The 12,426-nt window shown below is 33.9% G+C and overlaps 1 long non-coding RNA gene across 1 annotated transcript; it reads left to right on the top strand.

Annotated features, from left to right (window-relative positions):
• Window positions 1–10,018: 10,018 nt before the first annotated feature.
• LOC108369673 (uncharacterized) lies at window positions 10,019–10,268 on the top strand. Its single transcript, XR_001848542.1, has 2 exons — window positions 10,019–10,073; window positions 10,198–10,268. It is a non-coding gene; the product is annotated as an uncharacterized LOC108369673 (long non-coding RNA).
• Window positions 10,269–12,426: the final 2,158 nt, after the last annotated feature.

The following is a 12,426-nucleotide window of genomic DNA, read 5'->3' as shown; positions in this document are numbered from 1 at the left end:
AATGAGCAAGAAAAGAAAATAATTCGACTTCATTTTAGAACTAATAAATTATTTCAAAAATCTCCAAAACCTTTTTTGTGGTGATACAACTTCAACAAAAACTGAAATTTTATGGGTTTTTAGACGTGTTTAAGTCAAACCATCTAATTACACTGACATATCTGTGCACAATAATTTAAATAAAAACAGAATAAGAAAAAGAATACGACTTAGTATTAGTATTAACAAATGAATACAAAGCTTTCTTAAGCTTCTCTTCAACTTCATCCAAAACGAAAAACAGAAATTTGATGGGTTTTTTGAAGCGTGTAAGTTAAACCATCTAATTACACAGAAGACAGTTTGATCAAACAATGTGACCATGTAAGGTCCATATAAGGCATCAACACACATGTGCGATTCTGACGGTGCGAATCTGTTCCGAAAAAATTACAACAATGCCGCAACTATTTATTGGAACATTCACAGCTCTTCATTTCGTCGTGCCGAAATTGCAGACCTACGCGTTCGGAAACGAAAAGGTTAATAGGCGGGTTCTGTATAATTTAAACAAAAATTAAAGTAAGAAAACAAAACATCTTGATTGTTCAAAAGCAAAGAATTTGATGAAGATGTTTGTTTATAAGATGGCATTTTTCACTGCGATAGCGTCGCACAGATGTGTGCGTAATTGTGTTTTCGAAGTGGTAAATTCTGTAGCATCAGAAACTGTGCGGAGGTCGAGGTGAACTCGAGCCGGCAAAAAAACAATATTGTGAAATTTATTAAGGGCAGCAGTCTACCGGATATCCGATCGGATATCCGAATCCGGCTGTTATTTTTTACAGGATATCCGGAATCCGGTTATCCGGCAAAATCTATATCCGGCACATCCCTAGTTTGTATAGTAACCAATAGTCAGTACTAATTTGTACTGGAACCTGCAAATTTTTACTGTAAAAGTGTATGATAACCCAAAAAATTTGCAAGAGAGCACTGAATCGAGAGCGTAACAACACGGGAGAGCTGCAAATTCTTGCTAGTGAAATTTTTACTAGCAGAAATTAGCTAGCAGAAGAAGAAGAAGAATAAATGTAAAAACCGCCATTTGTTGAATTGGTTTAGAAGAAACAAAAGTAAAATGAGTGGAAATGAAAATATTAATGATGTACTAGACTGTGTAAGTGCTTGTGTGTAAAGCAAAGAGTTTAAAACTGATTTATAAATAGTAAAATGTTTACAGCAGAATATCAACAACAACTATTCACTTGCAAGTTTTTACTAGTTTTGCGTTCAGTAACTTTTTCTGCTAGTTTTCTCTTCTTCTCAATTTTACGCTCTATTTTGCTTTTACGCTCTCGCTGCAATGTTTTACTGGAGAAGTAACTATACAAACCTGATTCTTTGCAGATTTCTAATTTGAGGAGTGTCAACTTCAAATTGGGAGTGCCATTGTTTGTACCTGCTTTGTTCGCAATTGGAGTATGATGTGTTTGTCCTTATTGATACTTGGCTCAATTCACAGTTCTTTGACTCCGAATTCTTCAATATTAGGCATTATGATGTTTTCCGAGAATATCGCGATCCAGTCAATATTGGCTGCATTAGAGGAGGACAAGCGTCATTAGTTCTTCTACAAAATAACGATACGCTGCTAGATTAGCTTTATGTGAATATAAAAAATGCATCTAATTCGCTGTACGTTTGTGCGTCGTATATATATATCCCTCCAGCTTAGCAATAAACTTATATTTAATTTTGTTTCTCTTCATGAAGGCATTGGTGTATATCAGCTTGTTGTGTTGGGAGATATCAACCTAAGCAATATTACCTAGTCGTATTTAGATAATAATGTATTTTTAACTCCTTCTAATATAAGTAATGTCATAGAGTCTTACCTTATTGATAATTGCTTAGGATGTGACTTAGTTCAGGTTAACTGGATTCACAATAATTTTACCCCTACTTAGATCTTATATTTTTAAATAATAATATTAAGTTTAATGTTCAGGTCGCCGCTTCATCACTATCACCATCTACCTTACATCATCACCCTTTGTTGCTTGACATTGAATTTTATGAGTATTTTGAGGTTAATCATGAACATCAAGAAATTGCATTTAATTATAACTCTTCTAATTCGATATCATCGATAACGCATTTCTTAATATCCTTTGGGATGATTTTCTTGGTGATGGTGATATTGCTAGTTGCTTTGACCAGTTTAAAAGTACGGTGTTTAATCCTTGTAAAAAACACATTCCATTTCATGCTTATTTGCCTCATAAGTTTCCTTGGTATTCGAAGAAACTAAAACGTTTAAAGAGCTTGAAGAATAAGTTCTTTAAAAAATTCAAGTCAACTAATGAGCAGGAATACTTTAATCTGCATGCTAAGTTTAAAAATAAGTTCGACAACTTAAACAAATCTCGCTACAGAGAGTATATCAATAGTTTCGAAATCAAAATTAAAAATAATCCAAAAAGTTTCTGGCAATTTATTAAGTCTAGAAAAAATTTATCTACGGTTTCCACTTGGGTTCTCTATAACGATTCCAAGGCTAATAGTGTTTTAGATGCTGCAAACCTTTTCGCTGACTTTTTCTCATCGAACTTCGTCACTGATGATGATTTATCTAACGATGACCTCTCGGATATACTTACTCAGGATTTGTGCAGTATTTATTCTAATTTAAATCTAGGGTCTTTAGTTCTGTCTGACGATGACATCATTAAAGGCATTATAAGCCTGAAGCCCTCAATGCAGACTGACATGGATGGCTTATACGTGGTGCTACTGAATGAAACACTGCCCTTCTCTGGGGACACCATTAAAAATTATTTACAACAAGTCACTCCTGTTTTCACAAAAGCGATATCTGTAATTACAGGCCAATCTCGAAGCTGTCAACTGTTTCGAAACTATTTGAGAGTGCTATAAAGGAAAAACTATTTTTCAACATTAAGCAACTTCTTTGTCCATATCAGCATAGTTTTGCCTCTGGAGAGTCTACCATTACTAATCTTGAGTTTTTTTCTGATGATTGTCTTAACGCTTTTCAGAATGGTTACCAAGTGGACACCATATATACGGACTTTTCTAAAGCATTTGACAGAATATACCACAAAATCCTACTTGCAAAGCTTGCCCATTTAGGTTTTCATTCTATGTTACTCCAGTGGATTCAATCCTACTAAGTGGATAGGAAATTCACTGTTGCCCTAGATGGAGTGTGCTCTTAGTCATTTATATCAACTTCTGGTGTTCCCCAAGGGAGCATTATTGGCCTTTATTCTTTCCTTTTTGTTTTGATGACATTAAGTCTTGCTTCTCTTCGGCAAACTTCCTTTTGTATGCTGATGATTTGAAAATTTACTTAGTGATTAAAAGTCTTTTAGGGCCGTTTTCTAATGTAAGCAGTATATTTGCCTTAACTAACAGGGCAGATAAATTGTTCCTCACTTTAAAGTGTTTTGGTTTTCTTATCTTACCGGTAAAAATAAATTTATGATTCCGTAGAGTGAAACTTCACTACATTTCCGAGAGTGAAACATCACTACATTCGTCATAAAATTTCAAAGGTTGGCAATGCAACATAAGCAAATATAGAGAAAGAGCATCTGTTAGCAAAAACCAAAACCTTGGTAGAAATATCTAGTATATCTGACTCATAAACCAAAACTAAACCAAAATTTAAAGTTGGGTACAAATTTTTAAAGGATGCATCGGGTGAGCAACAATTTATCGATTCGAAAAATTAATGCGCTGATGAGAAAACGAAAACTCGTATATCGAGACGATAAAGTGGCCGGTAATCTAAAGGTTAGATGAGAAAACGGACCTTAATGATTAATTTGTCCTTTAAGCTGAGCTTGATAAAGTGCACACTTGGTGCGTTAAAAACGGACTATTTCTTAATATTAAAAAATGTCATAAGATTACTTTTAGTAAACTCCATAAGCCCTTGCTCACATTCAGTGTTGCCAGAACTTTTTGGACGAACCGGCTAAATTGGCAAATAAAACCGGCTAAAATGTTTCAACTAAATTTCACATGTTTTATTTAAATAAATCACGAGTAAAAAGACTATTTCTTGGAGAGAAGTTACAAATTCGAGCCGGAAAAAATTTTGCCAGCAATAATTTGCAATTAGGAAAAACATATGATTGTGGCGCATGGTTGGATTTTTCGTCGACGATAATTTGAATAAACAAGTTCGTTAAATTTAAAAATTTACAAACTGGAGCGATTTTAAAATGAAAAATGTAAGTTAATACTTGTTTACTTAATTAATTTAGTTAATTCCAATGATTTGAAAGGTAGTCGGCAAAAGAAAACTGTATTCTTAATCGGAATGCAATCTCAACCAGAGTCGATATAGTAAACCCGACAAAGAAATAGAAACGTATATTGAAGAAAGTCGGACTGACAAGACATATACNAAAAAAGTTTGTTTAAAAAATACATATTTGTATATAGTGCTTGAAAATATCATTTTTTCCCTTACCTTAAACCTTTGGGAGTGGGCAAAAATGATGTAATATCTACATGTAATATTTATTCTGTTTGTTGGCACTATATCCAAACACAAACGCATCTTAAGTGTCTTAACAGTGAAAAAATTTCTTATTTTCTAAGTTTGCGAATAAAACATCACACTTAAAATTAAGACATTTATAGCAAACATTTTATGAAGAAAATCCCTTCTTCGTTTAAAATAAAAATAAGCGAAATCGGCCCAATTTCATAAAATCCTGCCTGACATGAAAATTTTCTCCACGATTAGGCTAGTAGCCATTTCTAACAGATTTTGGGTCGCTTAGTCAAAAATGGAAACATATATACATATTTGAAATTTAAGAAAACAAGGCAAATAGCAAAATCGGCTAAAAACGGCTAATTTTTTTCTGCAAATCGGCTAACAAATCTGTTAGCAAAAACCAAAACCTTGGTTGAAATATCTAATATATCTGCCTCATGAACCAAAACCAAACCAAAATTTAAAGTTGGGTACAAGTTTTAAAGGTTGCATCGGGTGAGCAACAGTTTATCGATTCGAGAAATTAATGCGCTGGTGAGGAAACGAAAACTCGTATATAGAGAAGATAAAGTGGCCGGTAAACTATAGGTTAGATGAGAAAACGGCCCTTACAATTGCATTTATAGGCATTTATCAGGAATAATCTTTAATATAATACGCGAAGGCATTTTTTGTGCGGCATAAAAGCTCTGTACCGTTCGCCCGATTTTTAAAAATGAGATGTCAAATTAAAGAGCTTGCTCTGTAGATGTGCAATAAGGTTTTACTTTTTCGAAAAGAGTTGCCACCTGTTAAATAATTAAACTCAAGTTATTTACTAATCAATGCCCTCAGATCCGCACCGTCCGTTCGATTTTTAAAAGTGAGGTACCAAATTAAAGGGCTTAGGGTGTGGATGTTCAAGAAGGTTTTACTTTTTCGAAAAAAGTTGCCGCCTGTTAAGAAATTAAGTTCAAATGAATTAAAAAGTTAAATCAATTATTAAATATGGGTATCAATCGAAAAGGTTTTGAAAAGGCTTTATAACTCAACCACGTATAGGAGGGTTGCCACATGATAAAAAATATGTAATTCAATTTCAATTAAAGAAATTTGGTAAGTGAATAAGGTATCGCTATATGGGTGTCATTACAAAAGAGATTTAAGAAAGTAGTAGTTGGAAAATATTTTGAATAGATCTATTTGAGAAGTCTAATTGAACTATTTTTTATATAAAATATTAACGATGGCTGTCAAATGAAAGAGCTTCAAGAAATACTTAGTTTGACAATTTAGAACATTTTTGATGTATTTGAGGGTTGCCCTAGTTTAAAGGGCTAAACTAAAACTATTCAATAAGTTAATTGAATTACTAACCGATGGTTATCAACGGAAATGAGTTTAAAATCTATTATTTAAGAACTATATTTAGGAGGATTCCCACGCATTTAAAAAATAAATTTCCTCTTAATTGATCAGTTACATGGAATATTTATAACAATGTCCGACGAAAAATATTGAAGGAAATTTTAGTTCGAAAATAATTTTTGAGAAGGTTGCCACCTGTTTTGAAAGTGGTATTTCGTTTAATTATACAAAAGTTACATGCAATTTTAAAATATGGTTATCAAAAGAACGAGTGTTAAGAAATCTTTAAGCTGAACATTTGGTTTTTTTTTTTTGTTGAACAAATTAAGCTCAAATTATTTAATAAGTTCAATGGGTTGTCAAAAGATGGGTATCAATCGAAATGGATTTGAAAATAATTTATTTCTAAACTGTATTTAGGAGAGTTGCCATGTGCTTAAAAAAATTAAATTCAACTTAATTCATGAGTTAATTGAAATATATATTTATAACAATGCCAGGCGAAAGATTTTAGTTTGAAAATACTTTTAAAGGGGTTGCCACCTGTTTGAAAAGTCGAATTTGTATTACTTATACGAAAGATACATAAATGAAATATCGAATTATTAGTGTCAAACGAAAGATTTTTAAGAAAACTATAGGCTGATAATATTTTTAATTAGAGTTGCCATCTATTTTTTTGAAGGTAATCACATTTGTACCGTTATTTCGAATTTCCAAAATGAGAAGTCAAATTAAAGAACTGGGATTCTACATAGATGTGCGCAGGTTTTATTTTTTGAAATTACAGGGAGATTTGAAATTTGATGAAATGAAAACCGGCACCATGCGAGACCTCTCATCACTGAGACATTTTTTAGATTAATCATTAGGAATATTTTTAGAAGTTTTTGAATAGGGTTTCACCTGTTTAAAAAATTTAATTAAATGTTGGCGTTTTGACGCCATGCGGGTTCACTAGTTATCTTTATTTCTGGTTGTACGCGAATATTTACCAAGGTGCGTTCATGAAACGATGCAGATAACCTGATCAATTTAAGCAATTTATCCCTTTATCACTTTAGACGAAGACCCCTAATATGCTCCTTAAAGTACATTTATGCAAGTTTTCTGTACAGTATGTAATAAATAAGCAGGGTTCGTATTTGCACACACATGCTCTGCTCACACACACGCTAGAAACACATTCAACTTGCACTCACTGCTCATACACATGTGTGTGCAAGAATGATAGAATACAAGATTGCGCCGTCCTGGGCGTTGACATTTGTGTACCACAAGTAAACAAAGAATAGAGCGAAAAGGAGAACGAGTTGAAACTGCCAAAACAGTTCACTTTACAGCGAAAAACGTGTTTTAATTTTGCTAAATACGAAAATATGGCATTTTTCACCGAATCTATTAGAGAACAGTCAACATTTTAGTGCACTTCATTGCTTCGCAATTGAGGCTGCTTCAGCAAACGTTTTAGTGTACTACATTGCTTTGCAATTTGCAGCAGCATCTCTGCGGGATTGATTAGTTAACATCCTAATGGAGGCTGCGTGGAGCAGAAACAAAATCATTGTAAGGAAATGCTGTTAATATAATAATAGAGAAACATTTCGGGAACGGCTTTGCCGTGCCCTATGTACACAAAATGCAGCGGTTCGTCCCAGCGCTACACTTGCATCTACGCTCTTTTCATCTAGACGGCTGTCGCAATTTAACACACGGCACATCATTGTATTAGTTTTTACGCAGTCTCCAACTCAAAAATCACGCACAAATTGCAAATTAACACAGTTTAAACTGATTTTTCGCTTATAATTCAAATTTCTTCTTCGCTGATTTGTAAACAAAGGTTTATTTACAAGTTACCACAACTGTCAAAATCGGCAAAACCAAAGTAGCGGTACCACTGACGGCGCCACCTTTGTTCGCTGCACCGTGATGTGTGTGCATAAGTGGAAAACAAACTCTGCTCACAGAAGAGTGTGTGCTGTTTGTTATTAAGCACATCCACATGTGTGTGAGCCGATTTTTGTACAAATTTCAGCCCATGCACATGTACATAATATATTTTTTAAAGAATTTTTTTATTAAACGTTATTTTTTAAAAGACAATTGTTGTTGTTTTATTGTCCGATCAGTTCGTAATTTATTAAATGTAGTTTTATTCGCACTAAAAACATAGATCAGACTAGCCTGGTAACATAATATTTAATAAATTACGAACTGATCGGACAATAAAACATATAATTAAATCTCGGAAGGCCTGCCGAGTATTATTTTATTTTTTTCTGTCACCAACTAAAATACAAAACAGCAAGATGAAAGATTTTTATAAGCATATGAAGTACAAGCATGGTGAACATACATGTATCACCCTTAAAAATTACAGCAAACAAAATCAGAAATTAGCAAAACAAAAAGAAGACCTAAAATTCTTACTGGAATGCAAGAGATATGGACTTATTCCTATCCATTTGACAAATTCGATTAAAAACGTAACCATTAACACCAGTTCTGATAGGATAAAACAACAGATGGAAAAGTCGAAACGAGCCTTTCTTATGAAAATATTAAATATAGAAATAACACAAACAAACATTAATATAAAATTAACTAAAGATCTCTTAAACCAAGCGCAACAACAACTAAAATGCAATTTAAATGAGTCAGAATTCAATACGTTCGTCAATAAACAAAGTTTTCTTGGTCAGAGGATCGCAGAAAAGAAGAGGTCGACTCTCAATTCAAAAACANACGTTCGTCAATAAACAAAGTTTTCTTGGTCAGAGGATCGCAGAAGAGAAGAGGTCGACTCTCAATTCAAAAACAAGTGTGAACAAGTGCAGAAACTGGGAATAAAAACGGATAACAACTGGTTCGTTAATAATACATCGATAAAATTTCCTGACGATGTAAAGTGGATACTCTCACTTGGGAGAAAATTCACCTTGCCAACAACGAAATCAAATTTCTCTCCATTACATATAATAGCTGAAATGGAACAACTAATACAATCACTGGAGAATGAAAGAGAAAAAGAAGTAGCCAGAAATAAAGTTAGTAACAGAATCCTACTATTTAAGCGCAATATTAAGCACAACGCAGCGGAGAAATTTATTTTAGCAGCCTTTTACAAAGCAAAGACGTTCGTCAGGCTACACAAAAACAATCTTATTATAACCGATGCCGACAAAGGCAACAAAACAGTAGCTATGTATAAAACAGAGTACCTAGACAAGATGAACAAATTAATAGACGACAAAAACACATACAAAGCAATAAGAAGTGACCCTACGAATGCTCTGCAAAGAAAAAACAACAAAATAGTGGACGAACTTTACAAAGGCAAACACATTAACTTTAGAGAAAAGCAACAGCTCACATGCACCGCAGCCACAGCGCCTAGACTTTATGGATTGCCTAAAATTCATAAGCTCGATGTTCCTCTTCGTCCTATTGTTTCCTCGTTTATGGTCCCCTGTTACCAGCTGTCCAAATACATCGGAGAGTTTTTGAAAATGTTAATTTCGGATAAATACAATGTTAAGAATTCCTTCAACCTAAAAGACAAGTTAGCCAATATACGTGTGTGTGATGAAGATATGTTAGTGTCGTTTGATGTCGTGTCCTTGTTCACTAATATACCAACAATGTTAGCCTCAAAAATAGTCATGAACAAATGGGACCAAGTTAAACAAAAAACCAATATTCCGAAAAAGAAATTCCAAGAAATTTTAGAATTTTGCCTAAAAGACAACAACTATTTCATGTTCAACAAAAAACTATATTCACAAACGTTTGGAATGCCTATGGGCAATCCTATTTCCCCAACAATAGCGGACATAATTATGGAAACCTACTGACAATACCATCTCGGAACTCAAGCAAAAATACAATATCGACATTAAATTTATAGCCAAATATGTGGATGACATCTTTGCTATAATTAAACGCAATGACGCGAATATCATTCTAGGAATTCTTAACAAGTATCACAATAAACTTCAATTTACGATGGAAATAGAGGAAAATTCAAAAATCCCTTTCCTTGACGTTTGATACATAGAGAAAACCACGGTCAACATTGCGGCCGCTTACATTTCTTGTTTATGATTACAAATAAAAATGTTTATTATTTTAGTATTGATAAAGCTACCACAAAAGATGGTACAGATGCGCTGTATTTAGGTGTTAATCAAAGTTCTTAAACATTGTGAGTTTTTTGTCCTCAAATTGTTGTTTATAATTTTTAATTCCATATATGTATATGTATGTTTGTATGCTATATTCATTAATTTTTAATTACAATGTGCCTTTGTATTTTTGGTTTGTGGCAGATTTAATAAAGCTGGATTGCCCCTGAAGATGCTAAAAATGTTTTAGCGAAACGTTGGGCCAGAAAGTGGAATAATGTAGTTTTATTCGCACTAAAAACATAGATCAGACTAGCCTGGTAACATAATATTTAACAATTGTTGTTGTTTTTTATATGACAGAAAACATATTAAAAAATTATTTTAAGATTTGGGTTAGAATTCGAAGTGTAAAAGTTTCTATATTAATAAAAAATAAAGAACACACATGTGCCCGTGCTTTTTACCAAACGGCACACACATGTGATATGAGCAAGTTTTTAATTTTTTATATGCACAGCATACGTGTGGGAGCGTAAAATGTTAGAATGTGCTGCGCATGTGTGTGCAAGTACGAACCCTGTAAATAAGTAAACTTTTTGAAGTTTCATAAAATGCATTTTATTTACATAAAATTAACAAAGTACTCAAACATTTTTAACCGACTTCAAAAAAGGGGGAGGTTATCAATTCGTCGGAATATTTTTTCTTTTTTTATGTATGATACCGCATAACTTTGGACCACGATTTCAATAATTCTTTTTTTTGTTATCGGAGAGGGTCGTCACGTAATTTGAAAATTACTTGCTTAATATAAATTTCTATAAACACAAGATGGGCTCAACTTTCAAAAGTAATATACAATATTAAAAAAGAGTTTAATGTTCATTTTCCTCGAGCTCTGGTATTCGATGGAGATGGTGATTTTTCACGATTGCCTAATTTTTTTAATATTTCGAATACCAAAAAATTAACTGAACTTGTATTTTTATTATGTAGCTCATTTTGGTGGAACGAATTCAAAGTTGGCAAATTAAATCTTCGAATCCTTGTTAAGTACATATCAGTGGTAAACTCTTTTAGGCTATAAAGTGTAAAAAAAAACAACAGTAAGTGAGTATGCATTGCATATTTTTAGGACAATGTTTTCATTCGCAGTTAAACTTTTAAGAGCTCTCCAGAAAAACGAAAAATACATTTAAAATGGCGCACAGGGAATGGAAAAATAATTTTCTTCTATAAAAATATCTATCGCATATTTATTTATTCAAGAAACAGAAATAATAAAAAATATTTCTTGTGATTTTTCTTGAGAGCTGGATTCTAGGCTTTAAGATACAGTTTGTATTTGAGGTTATTAGCTTTAGGGGGGGTTTGAACCACAAAACTCACCCCTTGTGTGCGCTAATGGATATACGAAATCAATTGCATACTCCTAGAGATAATTGAGGATATTTAAAAAGGAGGCGCGGCGTTTTTAAACGTACTGAAACTATGACCTATCTTTGGATGTATATATCGTCGTTTAAAGTACAAAACCGCGTATCAACAAAATGCAAAACCGCATATTAAGATAATGCAAAACCGCGTATGTGAGATTGCATAAATTATTTTATTCCATATATCATCATATTTCTTTTTTATAAAGCAATCGCATTTCTGGCTAGCATATTTCAGGAAGAATGGATAAGATTGAGCCAAGAGCTTGTGTGAGCAAATCCAATTTTTGGCAGCCAATGTCAGTTACGCGGTTTTGCAGAATGACGACACGCAGTTTTGTACTTTAAACGACGATATGTACATTGGGAATGTTAATCCCGGGATCCCGGACTTTTTAAGGTCTCGAAAATTCCGGGATTCTTGGCAAGTAATCCCGGGATTTTCGGGATTTGTAATTTGCACTGATGGCAATAATAGAAACTCCTTTTCTTGACCAGTATTGGCTAATTTCTTTTTTTTTATTTAATAATTAATATTTGCAATGGGAGTGCAATGGGGTATAGTCGTTGTGCTGGGTATGCAGTTACAGTCGCACGGCTATACTCAATCCCGACTCTTGCGTCCTCGTTCGCGCACTCTGGGCAACGTGAGCAACCCATGCGCAAGATGCGGTAACCAACCCGAGTGGAGCCTTGGGTCACGGCAGAAAGAGAGGGAGCTTTGGTGGGGCCACTCCGACTTATTCGGTTTAAGGGCTCACTGAAGTCTGCAGCGTCTGCTCACCAGGAGGTGCGGCTGCAAGCGGGCCGCTATACAAATGTGTATCCGGTTGAATACCATCCACCTCAGCAATGGTTGTGCGCTGGGTTTGGGACCCGCCACGTAAAAAATATTGCCAATGAAAAGACCAAAAAAGCCTCGGATAACTGCATCCCCACACGTTGACGACCCCCGCAAACGGAACAAGGACTATGAATTTCGGATATGCACCTG

The sequence above is a fragment of the Rhagoletis zephyria genome, unplaced genomic scaffold (assembly GCF_001687245.7).
Source record: "Rhagoletis zephyria isolate East Lansing unplaced genomic scaffold, Rhagoletis_zephyria_1.1 Rzeph_scaffold_03790, whole genome shotgun sequence".
NCBI classification, from domain to species: domain Eukaryota; kingdom Metazoa; phylum Arthropoda; class Insecta; order Diptera; family Tephritidae; genus Rhagoletis; species Rhagoletis zephyria.
This window is presented reverse-complemented; position numbering and strand designations above follow the sequence as displayed.